The sequence below is a fragment of the Cebidichthys violaceus genome, unplaced genomic scaffold, assembly GCF_023349555.1.
Source record: "Cebidichthys violaceus isolate CVI_PGR_0920_01 unplaced genomic scaffold, fCebVio1.0.p SCAF_14, whole genome shotgun sequence".
NCBI lineage: Eukaryota > Metazoa > Chordata > Actinopteri > Perciformes > Stichaeidae > Cebidichthys > Cebidichthys violaceus.
In genome coordinates, this window is record NW_027176307.1 from 11,164,179 (window position 1) to 11,183,685 (window position 19,507).

At 40.2% G+C, this 19,507-nt stretch overlaps 1 long non-coding RNA gene across 1 annotated transcript; it reads left to right on the top strand.

Moving 5' to 3' along the window:
- Nucleotides 1–2,970: 2,970 nt before the first annotated feature.
- Nucleotides 2,971–12,429, top strand: LOC137870815 (uncharacterized). Its single transcript, XR_011102750.1, has 3 exons — nt 2,971–3,085; nt 10,636–10,757; nt 11,622–12,429. It is a non-coding gene; the product is annotated as an uncharacterized lncRNA (long non-coding RNA).
- The last annotated feature ends 7,078 nt before the right edge of the window (nt 12,430–19,507 follow it).

Consider the following 19,507-nt stretch of genomic DNA (forward strand, 5'->3'; position numbering starts at 1 on the left):
ACAGATCCTATTTGCATTGTACAAAGATTATAATCCAAAAGATGTGTGTTAATGTAACTCAATTTGAACATAGGGAGACTTTACTCTAATATTAACATACAATGTCCATGGGGTGAGATGAGAGTCAGAATTCCCTTTTTCGCTGAGATTCCACAACACTATCATAAAGAAGGTCACCGGTTTTTCTTTTTTACACTGAACCAAATAACTCCAGCAAATAACGCAAGTTTGTGTCCAGGATGGGAGAGGTCGGCCACAATCGCACAAAACTCAAAGAGGTTTTAAAGATGTCAACACTAGAGACAGCTGATTAGACAGAGTCTGGTCCGGCTGCTTTACAGAGCTTCTGTCGCTTGAAAAGCCTGTTAATCTCCCGGTTTTGGACAGGCCCAGGCCCCGGCCCCTGCATCATATTGAAACTCAATGCAACTTCTGTTAACTTTAGCTGTAGCCCCTGTATATTGATGCTTGAGAAATCTCTTCACCTCATCTCGAAAGAAATGCTCGTCCCTTAATTGCAACTTTTTTCGGTCATAGTATTTTAGTGTTTAGATAGAATGATCAATTGTCTAGCCAAGAAAATGTCGATATTGCCTAATGCCTATCACAAGTAACCAGAAACTCAAAGTGATGACATATGTTTTTTGATCAGCAGTCCAAAACCCAAATGTATTAAGTTCACAACAAGATGGTGACAAAAGTGCAAATCCTCACATTTGAGAACCTGTTAGTGTAAAATGTCTGATATTTATGAATACATTTAAATTGTGTATGACTCCAGGCTAAGATATATTGTTGATCATGTATCCTTTTTTCCCTCATGAACTAAATACAGGAAAGAAAGACATGGACGACAAAGAAGAATAGATCTTTGTAATGGACAACATGGATACCCGCAGTCTGGAAGACCACAAAAAGATGGATTCCAACAAAGTACTGTATAATTACCGTGTGTTGGCTGTTAATTCCCCTGTTGCTCTTGCCAAGGTGGTAACTACAAGGGCCACGTGGAAGCTCTGGCCCCGACGGTCCAGGAGCTGGCGACCCTCGAGAGAGAAGCCCAGTCTTCCTTCCTCCACCTGGGTTACATGCCGAACCAGCTTTTCAGAGCCTTCTGAACAGAACCCCCAACTAGCACAGCACTGTGGGCTGCACTGATACGTAGAGAATAAAGGCAAATACATTGATTTTCACGTTGCACCAACAGGATACAAGTCTTTATGCAACCAAGCAGCAGTGTGCAGTTTTATCTCAAGGGTCTTTCCACCCAGACAAACATATAAACATAACTCATAAATGATTTACTGTACATAAAATGTAAGGTGTCAAAATGTCAACTTGGCGTCTCATGCTAACGCTAATTCAGACCTAATTTGTTGGATTCTGTGTTTTTGTTTTCTGATTTTGTATGGATGACATATTTAAGTTTCCTTAAGGAGTAATTGGCTAAAAAGTGTGTCTGGGTGTTTTCTGAAATAAATAGCCTGTTCAGTTTGAGTTAATTTTCTACAAAGGAAGGAAATATCTACATTAATTAGGAATGCCTCTTCTGGGCTTCACCAAATGGAGTACTGTTATATCCCAGTAGATCTGGACCTGTGACCAATGTCTGATAAATAATGAGAATAAACCGGCTAATATTTACAATGCATTGTTGTTGTTTTTTTCTGACCACCGTAGCTGATTGGTTCAGCTTTCTTGTCTATGAACATTAAAGTCAAGAGAAAAGGGGTTACTCTAAAGCTCTGTTCTGCCCTTGTTCTGCTCATGGATTATGGACTTCCTCACAAACAGACCACAAACCGTCAGAATGGGCAACCACTCATCCTCCACCCTCATCCTGAACACAGGAGCTCCGCAGGGCTGTGTGCTCAGTCCGGCCCTCTTCACCCTTTACACCCATGACTGCACCCCCACCCACTCCTCTAACACTATAGTGAAGTTCGCTGATGACACCACTATAGTAGGACTGAACAAGGAGGCGCACTACAGAGAGGAAGTACAACATCTGGTTGAGTGGCGTACTGTACTGATAATAATCTGGTCCTCAACACTATGAAAACCAAAGAGATCATCGTGGATTTCAGGAGAACCAGGAAGACCACACCTCCCCCTCTCCACATAAACGGTGAGGAGGTGGAGAGTGTAAGTAACATCAAATTCCTGGGACTCCACATCACAAAGGATCTGACATGGGCCCTTAACACCTCCCACCTGGTGAAGAAAGCCTTCACCAGAAAGCACCAGAAATAATCTTGTATATTGTATATTGTTGTTATTGCTACTGTTTGCTGCTGAGAGCTACCAAACGAAATTTCGTTGTATCACTACAATGACAATGAAAACCTCTCTATCTTATCTTTTTCTTAAAGAGGCACTGACTTTAAACAGAAAATATAGTCTTGTTTTCCTTTCATCGATATGTGCACCTTCATTTCATTTTGCACAAACTAATCAGTACAGATATAGCTATTTGTTTATCATAAGCGCCATACAAGTGAATTGCGTCTTTATTTTAACAGTATCATAGTTTCCAAATTGTCAAATATTGTTGAAATGATGTGAAAATGTAGTCGTTTTTTAGTTGTATTTAATAGAGTGATATAGGAAGACACAATTTAGATATAGGTTTGGACCTTTTCTGGGAGGAAATTTTAGTAAAAACCTCTGAGTTTTAATTGAATACCCCTGATTTTGTTTAACAATCTAAGTTTGTAAAATGGTTATTTAATATAAGACAGCTGTGTTTTTGCTGATTTGTTTTAATGGATATATAAAATGCTGTATAAAACTGTTTTTGGTGGAAAAAAAGACATCGCTGATGTATTTCTATATTTCTGTTGTATTTCTGTAAAAATCCCGTTTTAATTGCTGACACGCAGTTTTTAGACACTTTTATTTTGAAATCCCTGCACAGATATCGTCCTTCGTCACTTCCTGTAAGGGATTCGGACCGAGTCTCCCCAGTGTTTCTTCTTCAGTTGAGAGAGTGAAGCCTTACTTTGTACATGAAGACATCACATGGGAGTAGTGCGAGTACTTAACAAAGAAGAAGAAGATCCGGCGATTGTTCAGCCTACATTTGGTACGCATTCTCTCGTTTATTTCGTCCTATTTCGATCATGGTTGCGCTTTTCTCAAAACTGTATCATGGCTGCTGGGGCTGTTTCTTTTCCCCCTAATGTTGTGTGTACTAAACTGATTATTTTCGTATATGAAATATATACGGTCGAAAGAGTAACGCCTTTGAGTCGTGAAATCATAGTGGAGCATCCTTGTGTTTTTCCCGCTTTGTCGCTGCACAGAATGTCGGTGTTTTGTAACGTTAAAAAAAAATCACATTTTGAGGGAGGAAGACTCTACTCTCAGGGTCTGAAGAGTAGAATTAATACCTGCAAACTTGTCGCTTTTCGACGTTTTCTATCAAAATATGCCATCCACGTGAATCGTGTAGATCCGTAGAGTTTGTTTTCTGGGGGGGGTCAACTGTTTATCTTCGCAATAAAAGATCTTTGATGTGAAGTGTCGAGTCTTGGCCAATCCGCGGTAAGATTTCTACACAGTCTTCATTTCCCTCCGTTAACGTCTAAGTTACGTTATGTACCGTTAAAGTTCAGACTTGCAGGGTTAAGGCTAACGTCCACTGCATGCGGAACTTTGTCGACTTCTAACGTTCGTCACTAGGCTCGTTCGACATCAGCCAATGCATGCCGGGTAGATTTGCGTCCGACTTGCTGTGACGTCGTGAAAACGTGGGCAACGATAACCTCACGAGAGCGGGGCGCCCGCAGATTTTAGAACCAGGCGCTGCATTTCCTCTCCACCGACTGCGGGACCCCAGGGCATGATGGGAAACTTCTGGCTGTCTTCGGATCAAAGAGCTGATTGGCTCTTAGATTTGACAACAAACACGTTTTGTAGAAAATCCTAATTTTTTGTGTAATTAATTGTAATACTTAACGCTAGATTGTTGGCCAATAGTCTCATTTTGTGCAATGATGTGGCTGATAATAATAATATAAGGTTATTTATTTAGCATCTGTAAATGAATATATTTATTGAGAAAGCCTACATCCAACTTGATGTCAACATTTTTCAGTCAGAGCACTGAATGTGTCCATTGATTAACGATGATGGAATAAAATTGTTTGCTGTTATAATAGGCTATGGGATTGTTGCAATGTGGTCTAACAATGGGAATGTGACAACCATTGACAGCACAGACTGTATTTGGAAATCTAGCTGTTTCAAAGTGTAACTGGGACGTGTGACGTGCTTCCCCTGTAGGCCACAACATGTGATGAGACACATGTGTAGTGACCAGGGAACAGACGTGATGGAGATGTGTTGAAAGTGTAGATTTTGAAATGTTGAATCTGTCTGCCACACCCCTATATGACTCCTGGTTAGTCCACAGACACGCGAAAACACTGTTACAAACAGGTCTTATGGTTTGCTGTCTGTTCATATAGTGTGGTCCCATTGTAGTCATAAGGTCCTAGTTAGCAAAGAAGAGACTGAAACTGACAAATATCAGTGATTATATTTAGCCTTGAAACACTGTATATAAGATACCTCCACTTGTCCTGTTGAGAGCCTGAAATGACTTTTGAAGTCAGTGGCATATAGGTCGGCGTCTAAAACCTTGTTGGGAAAACTGGATGTAATACAAGTATAAAGAATGTGTAGTGGGGTCTTTTAAAACATGTAAAACAACATCTGTGCTGGCATTGCAGGTAGAATTGGGGGAAATGCCATTGGAGTTGAGAAGAATACAGATCATGATGACATATTGGGTCAGTTTACAAGGACATAACAACCATCCAACAATAAGTTTAATTGAGCCATGTTGGGCAAACAAAGAGCTTTGGTTGGATTGTTAAGGAGAAGGCTAGTGAATTAGGTTTAATGGATAGAAGTTATTCTCTAACTGTGGTTCTGCCAGCTATTCCTCCTTGGTTACTGCCACAGCCTGAAATTGATCTCGGCCTTCTTGAACTGATGAGAGATGAACATGGGGGAAACTGTAAGATCTTCAAGTCATACATCAGTTACCACAATTAAATACAGATGGATCTAAAGACCCTAAGGCTACATCCACATTACTCTGTTTTCGTTTGGAAACGGAGTTTTCAAACGAAAACGATCTCCATCCACACGGCGTTTCAGCCATCGTTTCCGAAGTGATCTCCGTCCATATTACACACCTGGAAACAAATATCACGTGACTCTTCACGTTCACTGGGCATGCGCTGATGTAAACAGGAAGTAGATTGTCGTATTTTGTAACTAAGCAACCAGAGTAATAAAGTAGTCTTTAATGATCGTAAGTATGTGTTTGATACTTAAGATCTTCTCTCAAATCTTCCTCTATAAACTCAAACAGATACAGTTCGTGGAAAGTTTAATACGTTTTATTTTTCAGACTTAACGTTAGTTACAGCGCTGCGGGTCTCTCTCTCTCTCTCTCTCTCTCTCTCTCTCTCTCTCTCTCTCTCTCTCTCTCTCTCTCTCTCTCTCCACTCACCGATCACTACAATAACAGCTGTTTCCTCTGCAGACATGCAGACTTTAACTGGACAACAGCTGCTAGTAAAGACAACAAGGTCAGCAATGCCTGTAATCAGTTGTCAGTTAACCTGGTAGTCGATCGCGGGTGTTACGTCATCGTTTCCAAACGTATGCGTTTCCGTCCGTCCACACTAATACGCTACCCGGAGTTTCCAAAGTTATCCGGCTTCGGGATCGTATCTAAACTCCTCCGTTTACGGTGCTCCAAAACGCCGGCGTAGTGTGGACGCTCAGTGTAACCGTAGCAAAACATATGCGTTTCCAAACGAAAACGTAGTAGTGTGGATGTACTCTAAAACTGGTAGAACAGCAGCAGCAGCAGTAATCCCAGAATTCCATTTGGAGTGTAGGAAAAGACTCAGCGATGAGTCGTCTGTGTTTACATGTGAGATGATGGCCATAGTTATTGCCTTACAGTGGGTAGAGGACATCAGGCCAGAGAGAGTAGTAATTGCATCAGACTCATGTGCAGTGCTAACGAGTTTGAAATGTTGCCACTCCAGAAGCAGAGAGGATTTACTGTTTGAAATATTACAATCACTTTCCAGAATCCATCAAATGAGGGTGGCTGTTAATTTTGTGTGGGTCCATGTTGGAAGGAGAAGGCGGATAAATCAGCAAAAAGGGCTTTGAAGAGTGGAAGACATAATGTTAATGTAAATATAAGTAAGTCAGAAGCTAAAGTGGTGATTAAGGGACAAATCAAAAAGATACGTCAGAATGAATGGAATAAAGGGAGCAACGGAAGATATCTGTTTAAAAATAAACCATTGGTTGGGAGTGCAGGATCTAGTGGACAAACTAGAAAAGAGGAGATGGTTATGACAAGACTAAGGAATGGCCATACTGGTCTTAACAGTTCCCTCTATGTTATTGGAAAGCATAATAATGGAAAATGTGAATTTTGTGAAGAAGAAGGAACTGTGGACCATGTTTTATACCCACGAGGAAAAGATTGACAGCACTGTTAGCCAATCAGAATCAACAAGGCGCAGTCTACTGTGAAGTGTAGAATCCGATACGCTGAAAGTCAACTCGTCACCCCTGGTCTGAACGGCCCCCCTTAAGTTCCAGAATGATTTCAATGAGACACAGGATACACAAGGAACATATTCCGGTAAGTAGAATTTACTGACCATAAAGTGATTTGTGTTGCTGGTGTTTGTCGGCTCAAATCTCGGTGACTCTTTTGTGGAGAGAAATGTGAAGGATATGTATGGAATCTGTGGATTGTCTGCTCGCTTTTTGTCATCTTAGTTTGTTTGCTAGCGCGTAGCTTCAATCGCTAGGTTCTGGAATGTGCTGGGTGAGCTCACTCCTGGCGAAATATGAATATTATATTTTGGTAAATCTTTTAGTTAGCCGTTTGAGTTGTGTTTAGAGCATGTAAAAACGGCTTACATATTATTGTAGCCCAGGCTCCACTGTTAAATCTGATGTGCAACACCATTATATTTGTTCCTGATAAGTGCATTGTTAAACACTCTGTGCGCTAAACTTTCTCGGGCTAGAGAGGTGCCTGTACCTTCATTTCAGCGGGTTGCTAATGCAGAGGTGTGTATAGATTGCAGCTATTATTTTACTCTTGATAAACTACCTTAGCCAGAGTAAATTATAATTTTCATTTAAATAATTGAACTGGATTGAATGCATATTAATTGCAAATAGAAGATAGGCCACAATTCTAACAGCTTTACAGTAATGGTAGAAGTCCATTATTATTAAGCCATACAGTAATGGTAGAAGTCCATTATTATTAAGCCATACAGTAACGGTAGAAGTCCATAAATATTAAGCCATACAGTAACAGGATTCAATGAAAACTATCATTTTTTTTTTGTATCGGCGATGAGTCTCGCTACTCTTGCTATCTTTGTTTTTATATGACTAAACATTTTGAAAACAAGACCTCTGTCTCAATGGATTTTGTCTAAATAAAGGATGATAATAATACTGATTGGAAAAAAAAGAGCTAACTGTACAGCTGTTCAACTACAGCTGAAATACTAATAACTGAATAATAAATTCGTTTTTTGCTTGAAGTAAATATTGTCTTATCACTTAATTTTCTTCTCAGAGTACACCAGAATGCTACATTTTAAAGCTCATATTTAAAATACAATTCTCCCGGGTGAGCATGCCATCCCCCATCCCCACAGGGTTTCGGGCTTGTCACTTTTTTCACCTCTTATGAGTATGCAGTTAATCCATGCGGCTTTTATTTTGAAAGGGTGGGGGAGAGAGGGGGAGAGAAGACGGAATCAGAATTTTTGACACACACACACACACACACACACACAATGCTGAATCAGCATTCCAACTATTGTTCTTCTATCTTTAACTCCAACCAACTTCTCCATTAGACTCCATGTTAATTCTGACTGCTAATGTCTCAAAGAAAGCAGATGGTACCAGTTTTCTATTTTGCTCTGTAGCTCACATTTTTGACGCAACAAACCTAAAAACTAAACTTATCTTTTTCATGGTATTTACATATTTTGGCAATCAGACTCCTAGAAAAGGAGGTAGGAGTGTTGTTCTTAATCACTGTTTACTGTAACGTTTCTTAATTAGTCTGCCTCTCCAACCAGGTGCTTCCTCACCATGGCAACCAGTGGCACGCACACACACTCCCTCTGTCTTTCTGTTTGTCTCTCTACCTCTCTGTCTCACACTCTCTTTGTCTGTCTCTCTCTTTCTCTCTCCCTCTTTGTCTCTCGCTCTCTTTCTTTCCCTCTTTTTTCTCTCTCTGTTTGTCTTCCCCTCTGTCTGTCTGTTTGTCTCTCTCTCTACCAATTTCAATTTTCAATTTCAATAGCTTTATTGGCATGAAAGTTTAGAAACAGTATTGCCAAAGCATCAACAAAATTAAACATACAATAATATTAATACACAATAACATTAATATAACATCTAGATTGATTATTAATTACATACATACAGTGTGTGTGTGTGTGTGTGTGTGTGTGTGTGTGTGTGTGTGTGTGTGTGTGTGTGTGTGTGTGTGTGTGTGTGTGTGTGTGTCACTCACTGTCCCTCATGTTGTGACATGTTAGGACATATTGGGCAGCTAGATACTTCCTATCTCCTTCTCCTAGGAGTATTTTTAATTTTGAGTTGTTATTACATGTTTTATAATCTGAAATTACAGAGTTGAATTTGTCAAAGTAAATGTTCCTAATTTGATTGAATGCTTCACATTGAATGCTTCACTATATCTATCTCACTCTCTTTGTCTGTCTCTCTCTTTCTCTCACCCTCTTTGTCTCTCTTTTTCGCTCTCCCTCTTTGTCTGTCTCTCTCTGTTTGTCTTCCCCTCTGCCTATCTGTCTTTCTCTTCCTCTCTTTCTCTCCCTCTCTCTCACTCTCTCTTTCTACCTGTCTCTCCGTCTGTCTCTCTCTCTACCTGTCTGTCTGTCTGTCTCTCTTTCTTTCTCTCTCTCACACACTCACTCACTCACACACTTAGGTCTCAGAGATTTTCACTACTACTGCTATTACTGCTACTACCAATACTACTACTATTGCTACTGCTATTACTGCTACTACTATTAATACTACAATTGCTATTACTACTACTATTGCTATTACTACTACCACCAATATTGCTACTACTATTACTACTGCTATTGCTACTGCTACCACCAATACTACTATTGCTGTTACTACTGCTGCTATTACTGCTTCTACAAATACTACTACTAGTTCTACCACTACTACTACTACCTTTACTGTTATTACTTTGACAGTAAAATTGTTTAGCTTCAAGCTTTTCCTGCATTGTAATTCAGCTTTTAGCTTCTTTTGATAATGCGGTTTAACTTACAACTCTGCCAGTTAGACATTTCTACTAGAAGGGTTTTCAGCAGTTGTTAAAAAAACAAGGGTCTCAACTGTCTCTTAGACAAAGGAAGGCCGCATGTCTCCTACTGCTGCATCTTTTGTCAGCAGAGCAGGGCCAAAAATCAGCTGGTCCAAGTTAAAATCAAATCAAAAGATATTTCATAACAAACAGAAGCTATAAAATTACAAACTGAAGTACACTATCAATAGAATATGTTCCGCGGATCAGAGTTAACGCGCCCCCATCCAACAGGCCAGCTGCCTGATTTTCTGTAAGATGGCCAGCGACGAGAACTGAAGAGCAAATCCTCGGTATCAATGTCTTATACTTTAAAGTCCCCGCCTGAAAGTTAAAAGTCCAATATCAGCTTTGTGATTGGCTGAAATCCAATACGCTTCCCCAAGGCCCATTGTCCTGTGGTCATCTTCCTTTGGCCAGCAGGTACCCTTCCCCCGCTGGCTCACACCTTTTCACATTCCTGAAGTCGGCCTCTTCGAACTTATCTCCATGTGGTCGCTTACGAATCTGAAAAGCCTATCTCAAAAGGTCCCTGTCTCTCCCTCGCGGCTCAACACTATATCTTTAGTTTAATATATTCAATGGTTATGCTTTTATGGTTTAACACTCCTACAATTAAACATGTCATGACATTTTATATAATAATACCTTTGTCTTAAAACTTATAAATAAACATCGACAAAAGATATCCACCACTAGGGGTGTTATTAAACATACTAGGAATGCTTTCTAAACTTAAATTCTTCACACAGTGCAGTTCAATGCTTTTGGCCTTCAACATTTTTCAGACAGCTAGTCTTTTTCAGCACTTTTCTGTGAGTAAATGCTTTTTCTAGTTATATTCTAATAAAAATCAAAGATTTTATGCCCTCAATGTTGTGTCAATTTTTGTCTGTGGTAATGTGACAACACTAGTATACATACTAATGCATCAATAATTATAATTCAGTGGTATGATATTCTGAAATGGGCCTTACTGCAGATTGAGTACTTTTATTTTAGAATCTTAAAGAATATGTTCATGCTAATACTTTTGTACTTTTAGCTCATGAGATTTTTAATGTAGGACCTTAACTTGTAACTTGTAGTTCTACACTGTAGTATTACTATATCTGAATACTTCTTGCACAGTTGTTATACTCTGCTGTTGTCTATTTTTGGAGGGCATGAGTTAACAAACTTTTCCAAATTGTTTCATTCAGGGTACCACTATACCACCGCCGTCCCATCGCTGATTGGGGGATGTCCAACTAAGATGCAGATATGCAGTGTGGGCAAGACATGTTGGAGGAACTCCTTGCTAAGCTAAAACCTGTCTTACGAGGTATGTAGCGAGCTGACATCACTACAGAACAGATCGTAATTGCATTGTACAAAGATTATAATCCAAAAGATGTGCGTTAATGTAACTCAATTTGAAGATAGGGAGACTTTACTCTAATATTAACATACAATGTCCATGGGGTGAGATGAGAGTCAGAATTCCCTTTTTTGCTGAGATTCCACAACACTGTCATAAAGAAGGTCGCCGGTTTTTCTTTTTTACACTGAACCAAATAACTCCAGCAAATAACGCAAGTTTGTGTCCAGGATGGGAGAGGTCGACCACAATCGCACAAAACTCAAAGAGGTTTTAAAGATGTCAACACTAGAGACAGCTGATTAGACAGAGTCTGGTCCGGCTGCTTTGCAGAGCTTCTGTCGCTTGAAAAGCCTGTTAATCTCCCGGTTTTGGACAGGCCCAGGCCCCGGCCCCTGCATCATATTGAAACTCAATGCAACCTCTGTTAACTTTAGCTGTAGCCCCTGCATATTGCTGCTTGAGAAATCTCTTCACCTCATCTCTAAAGAAATGCTCGTCCCTTAATTGCAACTTTTTTTCGGCCATAGTATTTTAGTGTTTAGATAGAATGATCTATCGTCTAGCCAAGAAAATGTCGATATTGCCTAATGCCTATCACAAGTAACCAGAGACTCAACGTGATGACATATGTTTTTTGATCAGCAGTCCAAAACCCAAATGTATTAAGTTCACAACAAGATGGGGACAATGGTGCAAATCCTCACATTTGAGAACCTGTTAGTGTAAAATGTCTGATATTTTTGAATACATTTAAATTGTGTATGACTCCAGGCTAAGATATATTGTTGATCATGTATCCTTTTTTTCCTCATGAACTAAATACAGGAAAGAAAGACATGGACGACAAAGAAGAGTAGATCTTTGTAATGGACAACATGGACACCCGCAGTCTGGAAGACCACAAAAAGATGGATTCCAACAAAGTATGGCAGTGGCGTATTATGCATGGAAAGGAACATTCAAGGCGTGTAGAACCATTCCATCACAGCAATAGAATAGGATTGGATTTTAATGTAGCATCCAACACACAGAAAAAAATGGACTTACAATTAGTGACAAATGGTGTCATACTTGAAGTCTGTGACTTTGCTAAAATGGTAAACAATGGTGAAGGGCATTTTATCACTAACATTCTGGAGAAAAATTTTGATCTTGGGTTGAAAGATGAGCAACAACTGACTGCTTTTACTGCTCAAATTCTGCACAAAGTCAAAGACCTGATCAGGAAACCTCCTACAGATAAAGAAGAAGTTTTTACTCTCTTTGACGCGTCATCAAAGCCAGAACGCAAAAGCAACAATGGACTGGACATGGCATCTGCAGAGCGTAAGACTGAAAGCTTTGTGGTGGAGATGGATGATACTGCTGATGGTGAACATGGAGATGAATACACATGTTCACAAGCAGCATCCAAAGAATACATGAAGACGGAGAGTCTCTTGGAAGAGATGGAAGGAGCACACAGTGATGATAAGGATGAATTTAAGTGTTCAGGAGAAGTGTCAGCAGAAGAACTGAAGGAGGATGTTCCTCTCCCTAAGTTTCCTTATTGTGAAGAAATTGGTCTGAACCTTGATGTTGGGTCAAAACAAAGTCTAGATCCAGGTTTGTTGACAAAGGGCGTGATGTTAGAATTGGTACACTTCACCAAAATACTGACTGCATCCTACAAAGTTATTGTTCTGTGTGTGCTGGAGCACAATTTTGAACTTCATCTCAAGAGTCAACAGGAAAAAAATCAAATTTGGTTCAGGATATTACACCTACTAAAGAGAAGAGATGGACTTATCACCACTGGTAGTGGGATCAGCACGGAGTTTAAAAGTGAGCCGTTTTCCTTGCAGACAAACCCCTTCAAAGGATTCAGAGGCTCAGCACTGTCCAGTGTGGAAGTCCAGCAGACTCTGTTTAAGGAAGCGACTAAAAGAGGACAGTCTAAAGACATGGAGACAAACATAATCTCTCATCACACTGAATTGTGTACCACTCGAACGGCAGAGGGAGATCATTGTCAAACTTGTCCTCTATCAGAGTTTGATCTGGACTCCTACATTGGTAACGTGTGTGACAGAGAACAGGAGGAAATGGAAACGGAGAACTACCACACATGTCCTCTAGGAGAGTCTGATCTAGACTCAGGCAAAGTCACAAACTCGGGAAACTCTGGCAATCAAGATCACTTACAAAACCTCAAAAGTTGTTCTCTTAGCTCAGACATCTCTAGAGAATCAGAAGCAAGTTGTCCGGGTGTTCGTGCGCCTTTCCTCACCACCACAGACATCTCATTTAGTTTACCAATTGTCAACGCAAATGCCAAGTCACTGACATGTCAACCTGATGAAAGAGGGCTTGGTGGAGGTGAAGAGCAAACACAGACTCCAAAAAATGCACCAAACGAAAGTGACATGGAAGAAAAGGAAATGGGAATAGAGAACAACATGTGGAAGATGCGTGCTAACCGTGTAAAACAAATCCTCTCTGCAACAGATTTTGGTCCATTCGCTATGTCCAAGAGGTTTGGCCTTCAATTCAACGTTGGATTTGGTCCAAAGCAAAACTTCAGTGTTGACTCTCTTTCTGATTCTGTTCTGCTTGAAATTGCTAAATTTGCCCTAGCAATGAATTCATCCCAACAGAATTTCATCATGGAGATTCTTGAGTACAACTTTAACATCAGGCTGAAGAGTAAACACCGGAGAAATATTTTCACATGTAATATTATGAATATAGTAAGACAACTGAAAGATTGTGAAGATATAGTCAAGTTCTCAAAAGAGGTCTTTAAACTTCATGGTCCCATACCAACAATAAGTATGGCAACTCAGAGTGTGAGCAGTGCCAACTCTGAACTCAGCAGCATATCGAGGATGGAGGAGTGTGATGTCGCCTGTGGCACTAAAAAACATATTTCACAAGAGAGTGTGGATCTTTATCCCTTCTGCAAGGAAATTAGTCTGAAACTACATGTGAACAATACTCGACCAAATAAGAAACTGGATATCAACAAACTGACCTATGGCGCAATGACTGAAGTGACAAACTTTGCAGAAAAGTTGTGTGGAACATTTGAGCAGATTTGTGTTGACATCCTAAAACACAATTTGGATCTTGATTTGCAATGTGGAGATTCTGACCATGCCAGAAATATTGTTGCACAAATGCCTGCTATATTTGAACAAAGAAAACTAATGACCTATATAAAAAGCCACAAGAAAATCAATTGCTCAATAAATGACTCCTCAACAAAGGTGAAACTGGATTCCCAGAACAACCCAAATTCAGATGCAGCTAGTGCTGGTTCACCCCAGGCTGCAATCATAGACCAAGATGTTAACACTTCCCCTGACCTACAACACCAAAATGAGTTTGAATTAATGCTGTGGCAATTGCGGGCCAATCGTGTTCAGCAAATCCTCTTAAGACCACATGAAGAACACTGTCCACTTTATTCTTACTCCAGATGCAAGAAATTAGGCATTGATTTCGATGTAGGATCTGGAATGAAGCAGAATCTTGATCCAAAATTGCTAACCAATGGCATCATGGTTGAACTGGGTACATTTGCCAGAGCCCTACTATCAGCCCAAAGGCATTTCATCACAGAGATACTGGAGTATAATTTCCATCTGAATTTCAAAAAAGAGCTGAATCGCAGTGCCTTTACAGAGACAACAATGGCGAAAATGAAAAGTAAGAAATTGGTAAAAAAAAGTGGTGTTCCTCAAAAGAAAAGGCAGTTTGAACTCCCTGACCAAAATTGCAGACCAGTACCAAGCCATTTGAGAACGATATATTGCCCCAAATGCTATCAAGTCGGAAATCATAAGCATCGTCAGGATGACTCTGACTCTGGTCACATGCATCATTGTTGTCCACGTATCATGACTGATTCAGGCTCTGCTGATGGAAACTGCACTGCACAAAAGCCAGCAACGGATCCGTCCTCTACCATCTCAGCAATAGAGATGATAATGGACTGCTACCCTCTCTGCAAGGAAATGGGTTTGAACCTGTTTGTGGACAATGATCAACCAAAAGATAAGCTTGACACGGATGTATTGACAAACGGGGTTATGGGAGAAGTGGCTAGTTTTGCCAAAAAATTGTGTGGAACAAATCTCAAGATCCTTAATGATATCCTTCAACACAACTTCGACATTGACATGCAGGGGCGAGATGTAAATCCTGCATCGCAGTTCCACAGAGTGATGAAACAAAGTGATTGCTTGCTCTCCTGGCTCAATGAAGTGTTCGTTATTCAACGTTTGTCTCACAGACAAACTGGACATGTAAGTACTCTGAAACGGGCAGCTGCCATGCATGGAATTGAATTGAAGGAAAGTATCAAAAAAAGAAAGCTGGTATTGCAAGCACAGGAGAAAACACCCAAGACAAATCCAGAGAACTACTTCACTTGTCCTCTAGGAGAGTCTGATCTAGACTCAGAAGAACTCACAGACTCAGAAAACTGTGGCAATGAAGATAACTTACGAATCCCAAAACATTCTCTGAGCTCAGACACCTCATCTAGTTTACCAACTGTAAACTCATATCTGAAACCACGGTTTGCAATCCAGCCTGATGAAAGAGGACTTGGTGGAGGTGCAGAGCAAACACAGACTCCAAAAAATGCACCGAACGAAAGTGACATGGAAGAAGAGAAAATGGGAACAGAGAACATGTGGAAGATTCGTGCTAACCGTGTAAAACAAATCCTCTCTGCAACAGAGTTCGGTCCATTCAATAGGTCCAAGAAGTTTGGCCTTCAATTCAACGTTGGATTTGGTCCAAAGCGAAACTTCAGTGTTGACGCTTTGACTGATTCTGTTCTGCTTGAAATTGCTAAATTTGCCCTAGCAATGAATTCATCCCAACAGAATTTCATCATGGAGATTCTTGAGTACAACTTTGACATCAGCCTGGAGAGTGAATACCAGAGAAATATTTTCACAAGTAAAATTATGAATAGAGTAAGACAACTGAAAGATTGTGCAGATGCAGTCAAGTTCTCAAAAGAGGTCTTTGAACTTCATGGTCCCATACCATCAATAAGTATGGCAACTCAGAGTGTGAGCAGTGCCAACTCTGAACTCAGCAGTATATCGAGGATGGAGGAGTGTGATGTCGCCTGTGGGTTTCCTCCTCATTCACAGGCTGACACTAAAGAACATATTTCACAAGACAGTGTGGATCTTTATCCCTTCTGCAAGGAAATTAATCTGAAACTACATGGGAACAATACTCGACCAAATAAGAAACTGGATATCAACAAACTGACCTATGGAGCAATGACTGAAGTGACCAACTTTGCAGAAAAGTTGTGTGGAACATTTGAGCAGATTTGTGTTGACATCCTAAAACACAATTTTGATCTTGATTTGCAACGTGGAGATTCTGACCTTGCCAGAAGTATTGTTGCACAAATTCCAGCTATTCCGGTGAAAAGGAATCTTATAAACCCTATAACCTTTATATACTACAAGAAGCAAAGCTCAACAAATGTGAAACTGTATTCCCAGATCAACCCAAATTCTGATGCAGCTAGTGTTGATTCACCCCAGGCTGCATTCATAAATCAAGACGTAGGCAGTTCCCTTGACACAGAACACCAAAATGAGCTCAAGTTACAGCTGTGGCAATTGCGGGCCAATCATATTCAGAAAATCCTCTCAAGACCACATGAAGAACACTGTCCACTTTATTCTTACTCCAGATGCAAGAAATTAGGCATCGATTTTGATGTAGGATCTGGAGTAAAACAGAATCTTGATCCCAAATTGTTAACCAATGGCATCATGGTTGAACTGTGTACATTTGCCACAGACCTACTGTCAGCCCAAAAGCATTTCATCACAGAGATACTGGAGTATAATTTCCATCTGAATTTCCACAATGAGCTGAATCGCAGTGCCTTTACAAAGACAACTATGGACCAAATTAAAAAAATTAGTATTACAAGAAAAAAAATAATTCCTCGAATGAAAAGGCAGTTTGAACTCCCTGACCAAAATTGCAGACCAAAACCAAGCCATTTGAGAGTGATATACTGCCCTAAATGCGATCAAGTCAGAAATCATAAGCATCGTCAGGATGACTCTGGTCACATGCATCATCCTTGTCCACGTACCATGACTGATACAGGCTCTACTGATGGAAACTGCACTGCACAAGAACCAGCAAAGGATCCGTCCTCTACCTTCTCAGCAATAGAGGAGATGATAATGAACAGCTACCCTCTCTGCAAGGAAATAGGTTTGAACCTGTGTGTGGACAAAGACCAACCAAAAGATAAGCTTGACACGCATGTATTGACACATGGGGTTATGGGTGAACTGGCTTGTTTTGCCAAAAGATTGTGTGGAACAAGACTCAAGACCATTAATGATATCCTTCAACATAACTTCAACACTGGCATGCAGGTGCAAGAAGTAAGTACCGTATTGCCATCCAACACACTGATGAAACAAAAAGATGGCCTTCTCACCTGGCTCAATGAAGTATTTGTCATTCAACCATTACCTAGCAGTCAATCTAAAATTGTAAGTAAAGAGAAACCGACAGCGGCTTTGCATGGAAGTGAAGTGATGGAAAGTATCAAAAAAAGAAAGCTGGCACTGCAAACAAAAGTGAAAATAGACACACCGGTAAGTGTATTGAAAAAAACAGAGAAAATTGATCGGAATCAAGTATTGGTAAGCCGTTATCCCATTTGCTTAGAGATGGGTTTGGATCTAGACGTGACCTCTAAATCAAGAGAGAAAGAAAAACTGGACTTGGAACAATTGACGAGAGCTGTAGTGTTTGAGATATATAAATTTGCAAAAGCAAAACCAGGATACTATTTTCCACACATTGTCTATGACATCCTTGACTATAATTTTGATATTAGCTCACAACATCACAGGAGCTGGGAATTTTCATTAGCTACTGCATCCAAAGTCAACTCCATAATCAAGGAGTACCGTAAATATCGAAAAGACCCAGACGTTGTCTTCAAACTGCCATTTGTGTTTGCTAAAAAGAAACGTGACTGGTATTCCAGCGAAGCGCCTGGCAAGAAAATGACAAAATCCGTGTGTGACATGGAACGAGAAGAAATGACACCAGAGAACTATTACACATGTCCTCGAGGAGAGTCTGATCTAGACTCAGGCAAAGTCACAAACTCGGGAAACTCTGGCAATCAAGATCACTTACAAAACCTCAAAAGTTGTTCTCTTAGCTCAGACATCTCTAGAGAATCAGAAGCAAGTTGTCTGGGTGTTCGTGCCCCTTTCCTCACCACCACAGACATCTCATCTAGTTTACCAATTGTCAACGCAAAAGCCAAGTCACTGACATGTCAACCTGATGAAAGAGGGCTTGGTGGAGGTGAAGAGCAAACACAGACTCCAAAAAATGCACCAAACGAAAGTGACATGGAAGAAGAGGAAATGGGAACAGAGAACAACATGTGGAAGATGCGTGCTAACCGTGTAAAACAAATCCTCTCTGCAACAGAGTGCGGTCCATTCAATAGGTCCAAGCAGTTTGGCCTTCAGTTCAACGTTGGATTTGGTCCAAAGCGAAACTTCAGTGTTGACGCTTTGACTGATTCTGTTCTGCTTGAAATTGCTAAATTTGCCCTAGCAATGAATTCATCCCAACAGAATTTCATCATGGAGATTCTTGAGTACAACTTTGACATCAGCCTGGAGAGTGAATACCAGAGAAATATTTTCACAAGTGAAATTATGAATAGAGTAAGACGACTGAAAGATTGTGAAGATATAGTCAAGTTCTCAAAAGAGGTCTTTAAACTTCATGGTCCCATACCAACAATAAGTATGGCAACTCAGAGTGTGAGCAGTGCCAACTCTGAACTCAGCAGCATATCGAGGATGGAGGAGTGTGATGTCGCCTGTGGCACTAAAAAACATATTTCACAAGAGAGTGTGGATCTTTATCCCTTCTGCAAGGAAATTAATCTGAAACTACATGTGAACTATACTCGACCAAATAAGAAACTGGATATCAACAAACTGACCTATGGAGCAATGACTGAAGTGACAAACTTTGCAGAAAAGTTGTGTGGAACATTTGAGCAGATTTGTGTTGACATCCTAAAACACAATTTTGATCTTGATTTGCAACGTGGAGATTCTGACCATGCCAGAAGTATTGTTGCACAAATTCCTGCTATGTTGGAACAAAGGAAACTAACAACCTATGTAAAAGGCCACAAGAAAATCAATTTCTCAATAATTGGCTCCTTAACAAACATGAAACTGGATTCCCAGAACAACCCAAATTCAGATGCAGCTAGTGCTGGTTCACCCCAGGCTGCAATCATAGACCAAGATGTTAACACTTCCCCTGACCTAGAACACCAAAATGAGTTTGAATTAATGCTGTGGCAATTGCGGGCCAATCGTGTTCAGCAAATCCTCTCAAGACCACATGAAGAACACTGTCCACTTTATTCTTACTCCAGATGCAAGAAATTAGGCATTGATTTTGATGTAGGATCTGGAATGAAACAAAATCTTGATCCAAAATTGCTCACCAATGGCATCATGGTTGAACTGGGTACATTTGCCACAGACCTACTATCAGCCCAAAGGTATTTCATCACAGAGATACTGGAGTATAATTTCCATCTGAATTTCAACAAAGAGCTGAATCGCATTGCCTTTACAGAGACAACAATTGCGAAAATGAAAAGTAAGAAA